The following is an 8,285-nucleotide window of genomic DNA, read 5'->3' as shown; positions in this document are numbered from 1 at the left end:
CAAGGTCGTTGATCCGGCATCTATAGACAGCTACGTATCGTAGTATAGAACCAGATATCCAGAAGTTTCAAGCTACACCCATTTTGAACACCTTTCCGAATTTGCACCTGAGATTTATTATACTTTTTAAACTTTTGAGGTTGTCACCAACCACTAGCAACTTTGGCTGGTACATGCCTACAAATTGTCGTCAATATCTTTCCCTGCCCACCCCCTGCTTCTTGCAGAACCCTGGTCCTACTATACTGAAAGCTGCTGTAGAGCGCGCAAGCTCGTCAACCTGTTCGTTTCCGACTATCCCTTTATGATTCTGCATCTAAATGAGGTTCACCCTGTCGACTGGTCAATCGTTCTATACACTCCTGGATCAAAACAGATTTGTTTCCGTAAATTGAGATCGTTTCACATGCCTCTTAACTAACGCTGAGTACAGCAATACGTTGCATAAAAACTTATAGCAAAAACTTTTTCTTGGAATATGTTCAAAAAACGTCCCATAGTTATGAACGTTTGTTTCGCGGTTTATATATAAAAATTTGAAAAATTCTCCTGTTCAATTCACCTTAATCTTCTCCAGTCAGCTACGACTAATTAATACCTATAAAAGTAAAATGAGGATTTATCATTTCTTTTAATATTCGGTAGTACCTCCGCGTACCGCACTCCTCTAACACAATAATTTTTATAATTTCTTGCTTAGGGGTATAGTTGAACCTCTTAGCATTTCTAAATAGACTACGATTACTATAAACGCCCTCCGTAAACACCATATGCGCGCTTTTACTTTTTTGTTGAAGGCGAGGTGTCGAGCCAGAAGTGGTGTTTTTGGTGTTTTCGCTTTTGCCGCTAGATTGCAGTAGGTGAATGCTTGCCACATACTTACAGAGCTCGGAATCATTTGCAACAACAGTGCTTTGTGCTGTGTGTGCTGTGTTCGCGCCCAACTGGTTTTACAATAATTTCAGCAAATGGTTTTAAACAATTTTTCTTCACACTTAACTGTTTACGTTCAGAGACATGTCTTTATAACTGCATGAATTTGCAATGAGATATATACTATCTATGCACCTACTTCAATATGTCCGTTGGCTTCGTATCGTGAATATCGTTGTTTGCTCTCAATGCATTTTGTCGACACACACAGTGCTCGAAATTGCTTTGGTTCATTTCATTTTTTTCTTCTTATGACTAAATGAAGACAAAGCTCGGTCTTATTTATCGCGCAATAATGCTTTGTGCATTGGAGGAACGGCGCAGACTGAAAACCTTGTTGCAACTTGTGAGAATTGCCTGCTTCCAGTTAGTATGACATAGTTATAAAGTCAATAGCACAAAAAAAAAAAGTTTAAAGACGTTAGGCGTATTTGTATTTCATGTTGAGGTTCCCTACTTTTTTAAAGAAAAAACGCAGAAACTGCAAATTTAATGGGGAATGTTGATTATTATTCGAAAGAACATTCTTTTGCATTTATTTTTTGAAGACTGTCTTTTTCAGATGTTAGACGCGACTACGTTTCAGATAGTCGATAGTCCATCCGTTGAATCGCAGTTCGCCTGGTAAACGGCGAATGAATGAATAGAAGCGGGATTGTGTGCGTAGACTTTGGACTTTACATATCCCCACAGAAAAAAGTGTAACGGTGCTATAACACACGAGTATCTACTCACCAAAGTATTCCCTCAATAAATCCAAGATTCAATTTCAGACACAAAATAGTCGGTTAACATGGCGCGATAACGGCCGCCATTGAGGGTTCCGTTCTCACCGGCATCATATTTGAAGAAATATGGACCGACGATACCACCGGCCCACAAAGCAAACCAAACCGTTGTTTTTCTAAATGAAATGGAAGCTCTTAAATCTCTTCAGCTTGCTCTTCGTCGCAAATGCGGCAATTTTATTTGTTTACTTACCCGTTGAGCCAGAAATGGGCTTCATCGCAGAACAAAATCTGGCTCGAACACTTCAGATCTTCTTGGAACTTTTCAAAAGCCCATAGAGCGAAGCAAAGTCCAAAGTCACTTGGGAAGGTCGAGCGGCTTCACTTCTTGCACGAGCTGTATTTTGTGCGCTTTAGTAGTATCATGAAGAAGTAGAACTTCAAGGAAATATCTAGAAATCCTGTTTATCTACTCGTTTCATAATTTCGAAAACTGCCCTTCTATCGAATTTTCAACAATTTCTAGTTATATTTTATGTATTTGAAAAAAGTCCCTTACGGGTCGGTAATATATTTCCACCGAACCAATTTTTGAGATATTGAAATACTTATTAGTGCATTTAACAGTCAGCAGATTTCCGGAATATTCCGTTTGCGATTTTTAATCAGAAAATTATCATATTTATGAACAAGTATAAAGACAGCAGCTGATTGATGTAACTTGCTTAAATCTCGATAATAATATATTACTAAAGGTCTAAAGAATGCCTTCAAAATACCAAAATTCTTTCGCCTAAAAGCATAATTAAATCGATCGTACAATTTATTGTAATTTAGATAAGAAAAAACAATAAATTATACGAAATTAAGTAAATTAGTTCCTTCTAAAAAAATGTAAGGCTCTTATAATAATTTATTTACAACTTCAAGAGTTTTTTGACATGTTGCTTGAATATTGCAAAATTTCTCAAAATTACGTCTTACTCTAAAGATTCCGCACATGCTTCTTATTTACTTGCTTAACCACGCCTACAACTTCTCACATGATTGAAAGAATACCCGAAAAACCCATTTGGTATTTTTATTTAAGTGGTTACTCACTTTTCTCGTAACACAAGAAGGGACAAAGAATTAAGAATATTTTTATGCATACTCAAGCGCGCTTAGGTACTTAAGTACTTACGCATATAAGTACATACTTTTTCAATATTTTCTATAAGACACTCACGTATACCACGACACACGTCTCATATTAACACTCTTCCTGCAACACTTACATCACTCAAGCACTTTTCGAATTGTTCTGCCTACAATTTGAAGATCTTACAAATTTTTAAACAAATTTCTCAAATTACTCTTTCGAACACCTCGCATTAGTACTTGGGATTATCACGTGTCTTTTGCGTAACAAGAAATGTGATCAGATTTTGCCAAACGGTATCGCGTTACGTAGAGAGCCTAGCATTGTTTCGTGGCTGGGTCTGGTGACAGGAACTACATTTAGCATTTTAATACATGTTACACCTCATTCTTTCAATGAATTCTGCGAGAATATCTGCTTCCTGCATTTCCTCACCTGCTTCTACTCCACACATGTTACGAAAGTGCAGTGAGACACCTTTTCTTAATCTCGGTTCAAATATTAGCGAGATAACAAATTCCTTTTCCATCAGTCACTCCGATCATTTCATTTCATAGAATTTGAAGAATACACGTCTTTTGAATAAAGGTTTTTGTTGTACCATCTTCTAAGTCCGTTTGTTGGCATTCGTAATATTCACATGAGTAATGGTTAAACATTATTTAAAAATAGTTGGGTGAGTGAGAAAAAATTATGAAATTACAAGAGAATCTGAAACGACCATGCATATTGTGTCAGCGCATATATGATCACCGTATTTAAGTAGACACCGGTGTATCATCATGATTTGCAAATCTTATGCAAACATCTGCGCTTTATACGAGACTTCTTCTTAATCTTTTCCTGCTGAAGTAATTATTCATGAGCAAAGTGTCTCTTATCTATTTGGGAAGCATATTTCACACGTACAGGTATTGTCACCAAGCGCAAAAAATAAACTCGAAAATGTTGATTGTCGCTATCTTCAATCATATTTGTACACACTTACATAGGTGATCCCAATACACTTATTTTTTTAAATAACTGACGCTTTGAATATATCAGTCCCATTTTAATTTTCACCAAAGTCTTACAGTCAAATAAATCTTCACCTCTGCATTTAAAAGTTCTTCCAAATTAAAGTCCCTTTCGAAGGTCAGTCGTTTTCTTTTAGTCAAAGAAAACCTTTGACTGTTTTATAAGGTCATCAGTTTCTGCTTAACAGATTTGAAAAAGTTAGGCCAGTGTAGCATCTAAAAAATTATTATAGTAGTGAGGAAAAGCTAGCTTTATTACCTAAAACTTCAAAAGTGCTTTTTCAAAACTGCCTCTGTTTATTAATAGCACAAATTCCTAGATGAAATGAATTACGGTTCCGAAAATTGGCCCAGTGGCCACACTATTGTATCACTTTTGTGTTAATGCCTATATATTTTTCCCTTATCCAGCATTGAGGGGGTTTTTTGCACAATTATTTGTAAAATCGAGGTAACAGAGGGTCTTGAATACAAGTTCAAGTCTTCTCTAAATACTATTACTTGTATAATTAAAAAAAAAATGTGCTGTCGGATTCTGGTATCGAATTTACCTGTATAGATGTAGAGCTCTATGCCTTCTTCAAACACTACACACCTCAGCTGCCACTATGTATGCTCCCTATAGCTAAAAGCTCGCAATACTTGTAGTATGCCAAAATTTTAAAGACAACTTATTCCTGTACAAAAGCCAAATAATACTTATATTTAAATCTTCTAAAATTTCTCGAAAACCGTATCTCTGGTTAATTGGCGCTTTAACAGAGCTTGTACTCACTTGTTGTGCTACATACCTAAGTATGTAGGTCTCCCACACTTTTATTATTTTGCAGTAACAATTTCTAGCTGACAAAGTTGCTAACGGTAAGAACATTCATTCTGTGACAATTATCTCTTGTATTTCACACTGCTAAATCCATTTAAACACAAAGGAATTTAACGTATGGACTCCAGATAACTTTATTCCAAGAAAATTTAGATTCCCGAGTACAAACTGACGATTCATGTGTCATAGTTTTTCTTCGAAAGATTCTGCAGAAAAATTTAAAGAATAAATGCACTTCAGATTATGAACTACTGTTATGCTATATATGGCTTGATAAAAGGTGAGTGACAATCTCTTATAAAAGCAAGCAACCTCTGCCAATTTTAGACACAAACAAAATTAAAAATGAAAACCCATAAAAATTTACTTAAGTAAACATTGCAGCGCAATTATCTGTAAGTATATATGTTATTATTTTATATTTCACGCGAAATAATCAGTTTTCACAATAAATGATATATAGGTGTATATAGTATATCTGCCACTGCATAATAGCAATTTTGAGTGTTATTTTTTTTATTTATTTTTGTATCGATTGTTTCCTGCATGTCCTTTGAGGAAACAAATGTGTCAAAAGGAACAAACAAACAAACAAAAACACACGTGGAAGCATCCACAGGAAGTCGGAAGTTCCTCGAACGATAACTGTCCAGAGGTAATAATTTTCGAAAGCAGTGAATAGCTTGCAGGTGTGAACATTTATTTGTACCTGTATTTATGGCACTTGGTTGCAAATACTGGCAACAACTGGAATATCGCACTTGAGAATTGAGCTGCCGGTTTCGAAGGAGCGATACTGAATGAGTTAGCACTTGCGCTGTGTATACACATATGTAAATACATATATAAACATATAGAAAATAAATATTTAGCAGAAAGGATATTGGGGACTCTAAGTCCAGCCATCTGCTTACAACTGAAAATACTTAACTTACTGATGACACGGAGTGATTCAGGAATCTGTATATGGTTCAACTCTTAAGCAATATAAAGTGATATTATATTAAAACCTTGTGTAGAAATTACGATTAATAACAATCGGGAGTTTATTTCAACTTAATAGTTTTTTTTAATAAAAACCGATTAATATAATTTTTTCGTTTAATATTGTCTTCTAGTGCTGATTCTGAATGTTTATTTCTATTTCGTATGAAAAGTTTCCCGAAAATCATCTTAAACATGACAATCTCAAATTGAACTTAAGTACCTTCTCGTGTCTGCATTACATTTATTATTTTAATTTTTTTTTGTCCTTTTGACTATTTATGACACTCAACGTTGGGCGATGATTTTTACTTTACTTTATAAGCATTTCGTCATATGTATTTGTACTATATATGTATGTGTATACGAATTGGGGGATTTTACCTTTAAGTGCGATGACGTGCAAAAAAGTGAAATATAAGCATTACGACATCCTGTGGATAATGGCGCTCGACAAAACAGTTCATTCAAAATTCAATGTAATACGAGTACTTTTAAAAAATCAATAATTTCTTAGTTATATAGCAATTTTCTTTGAAATCACAAAGCCTTTTTTATTTTGGATAAATACTTTCTGATACAATTAGAGCTTCGTATGAGGAAAAACTCAAAGAAATATATAGCATGCATGTTGATTATTATGACACAAACCGCTTCCGAAAATAAATTAGATCTTTACCATTCCATAGTTCTCGAATACACAATAATCGTATAAAAAGTCCTTTCAACACTTAAGAGACTCCATATTTGTATACATACATTTAACCATATAAAACTAATGCGTTTACAGTTTTGAATATTGTAATTTAGAGACAGGCACTTATATAACTGAGAAACTGAAAATCTTTTAAAATGTCTATATATTTTTTTGTTTTTTAGTGAAATTAGATTCTATTCTGTTTAGTGCTTTTTAGTGATTGTCAGTTGTTTTAATATTCGTATTTACTAGGAACTTGCTTGAACAAAGTGCTGTTTTCGGAGAGCATTACCGAATACAGCTCCATTACATAACTTACATCATTTTTGGATGGCGATTGAATAATTTCTTCTTGAGAGTCCTCGTCGTTTTCCATGGCGTTAGAAGTCATTTTCGGTTCATTGTTCACCTCAATATAATCCGTAATATGACTTCTACGTGAGCAATTGTTTGCAAAGTGGATTTCCCCGAAAATGTGACTAGAGGATAACGTGTTAATTTAAAAGTTCGATTTATGGAAGCAAATTTCATTTCGAAACGCAATGCCAATTTATGAGTTCCACTTATGAAGAAATTCGACTTATAGGAGTCCGAATTATGGAAGTGCTACTGAATATATATTTTGGTAAAAATGAGTCGGAGAATAACTAAAAAAGTTACGGAAAAACTTTTTTGCATGCGAAGGCAACATTGCAAAAAATAGTAAACAATTTTTCCGAGTCAGGATCAGTAGAAAGCAAGCCATAAACTGGACGTGCAGCTGAAATTTCTTCAAGAGTTAAGCGGTTCTAGATAAAAACTTAAAACTTACAGCCGCAGAAATCTGTAATACTTTGGAAAGTGACCACAAACACCGAAACAGTTCGAAGAGAAAAAGCGGACTTCAGAGTCGCGTACCGAGAAAAAACCTTGATAATTATTTTAATATTAATTATTCGCTTGTGCTGGCAAACAAAAAATATGGCTCAAAACGAGTGAAGAGTTCCTACTGGAAAACCATATCCCGAGAGTGAAGCACGGCGGTGGTTCAGTTATGGCATGGGCCTGTATGTCGGCATTGCTCTTCACAGCACTTTGTGGAAACAAATATAGACTGCTTTGTTTATTTAGACTTTCTGAATAGCAACTTGAAAGAAACCAGCATAGTGGCGCCTGGTATATTCAACAGAATAATAACCCTACCACACATACCATGTTGTCAAGGAGTGGTTGCTTTGTAACGTACTAAAACAATTCCATCCGCCACCTCAACCATGGGATGATTTAGAAAGCTGGATACGTAAAAAAAATTTAGGAATGAATTGGAACTAAAGGTCCGTTTTGTAAATTGGTGGAATCAAATAACGGCTGAAACGACAAAAAAAACGTATTTTCCAGGAGCAATCGGTTGAGGACCTCAGTACAGGTTAACTAATTAAAAACAATGGCTGTAGATTTATACGTGAATAAAATTTAATTGCCTTATTTTTAAGGGTACGTATAATTATTTGTGTTACAAATATGATTTTTTGAGTTTTCTATAATTTGGAGGTAAATTATTTAACAGTTATAATCGTGAGTAGAGATTTCTGTTCTCATATATTTTATGGTATACTCACTTTTGTAATAAACTTAATTTTGTTGGAACTGTGTGTATATCACGATTCAAAATCAAAACCACTTCTACATTGGACCTCAAATATCCAACCCGTCAACTTTCTGTGTCGAACTTTGTCCAACACCTCTTTTTTGTTACAGCATGACTTCGACTACTAAATACTGTTGGGATTTGATACACTGACGGCACTGATCGTAAAAGTTTGGACTAATTCTATCTACCTATTACCCATCGCTGTTGTGCCTATTCACTCCTGGATCATAAGACCCTTACAGACCGACAGAGCGCTTTGAGAATGTCACAAATTTCTGTAGACGGCTAATTAACGGAAGTAGATACTTCAAATACAATATAACACAAGCTTGA

This window comes from Bactrocera tryoni, chromosome 5 (assembly GCF_016617805.1).
Source record: "Bactrocera tryoni isolate S06 chromosome 5, CSIRO_BtryS06_freeze2, whole genome shotgun sequence".
Lineage (NCBI taxonomy): Eukaryota > Metazoa > Arthropoda > Insecta > Diptera > Tephritidae > Bactrocera > Bactrocera tryoni.
This window is presented reverse-complemented; position numbering follows the sequence as displayed.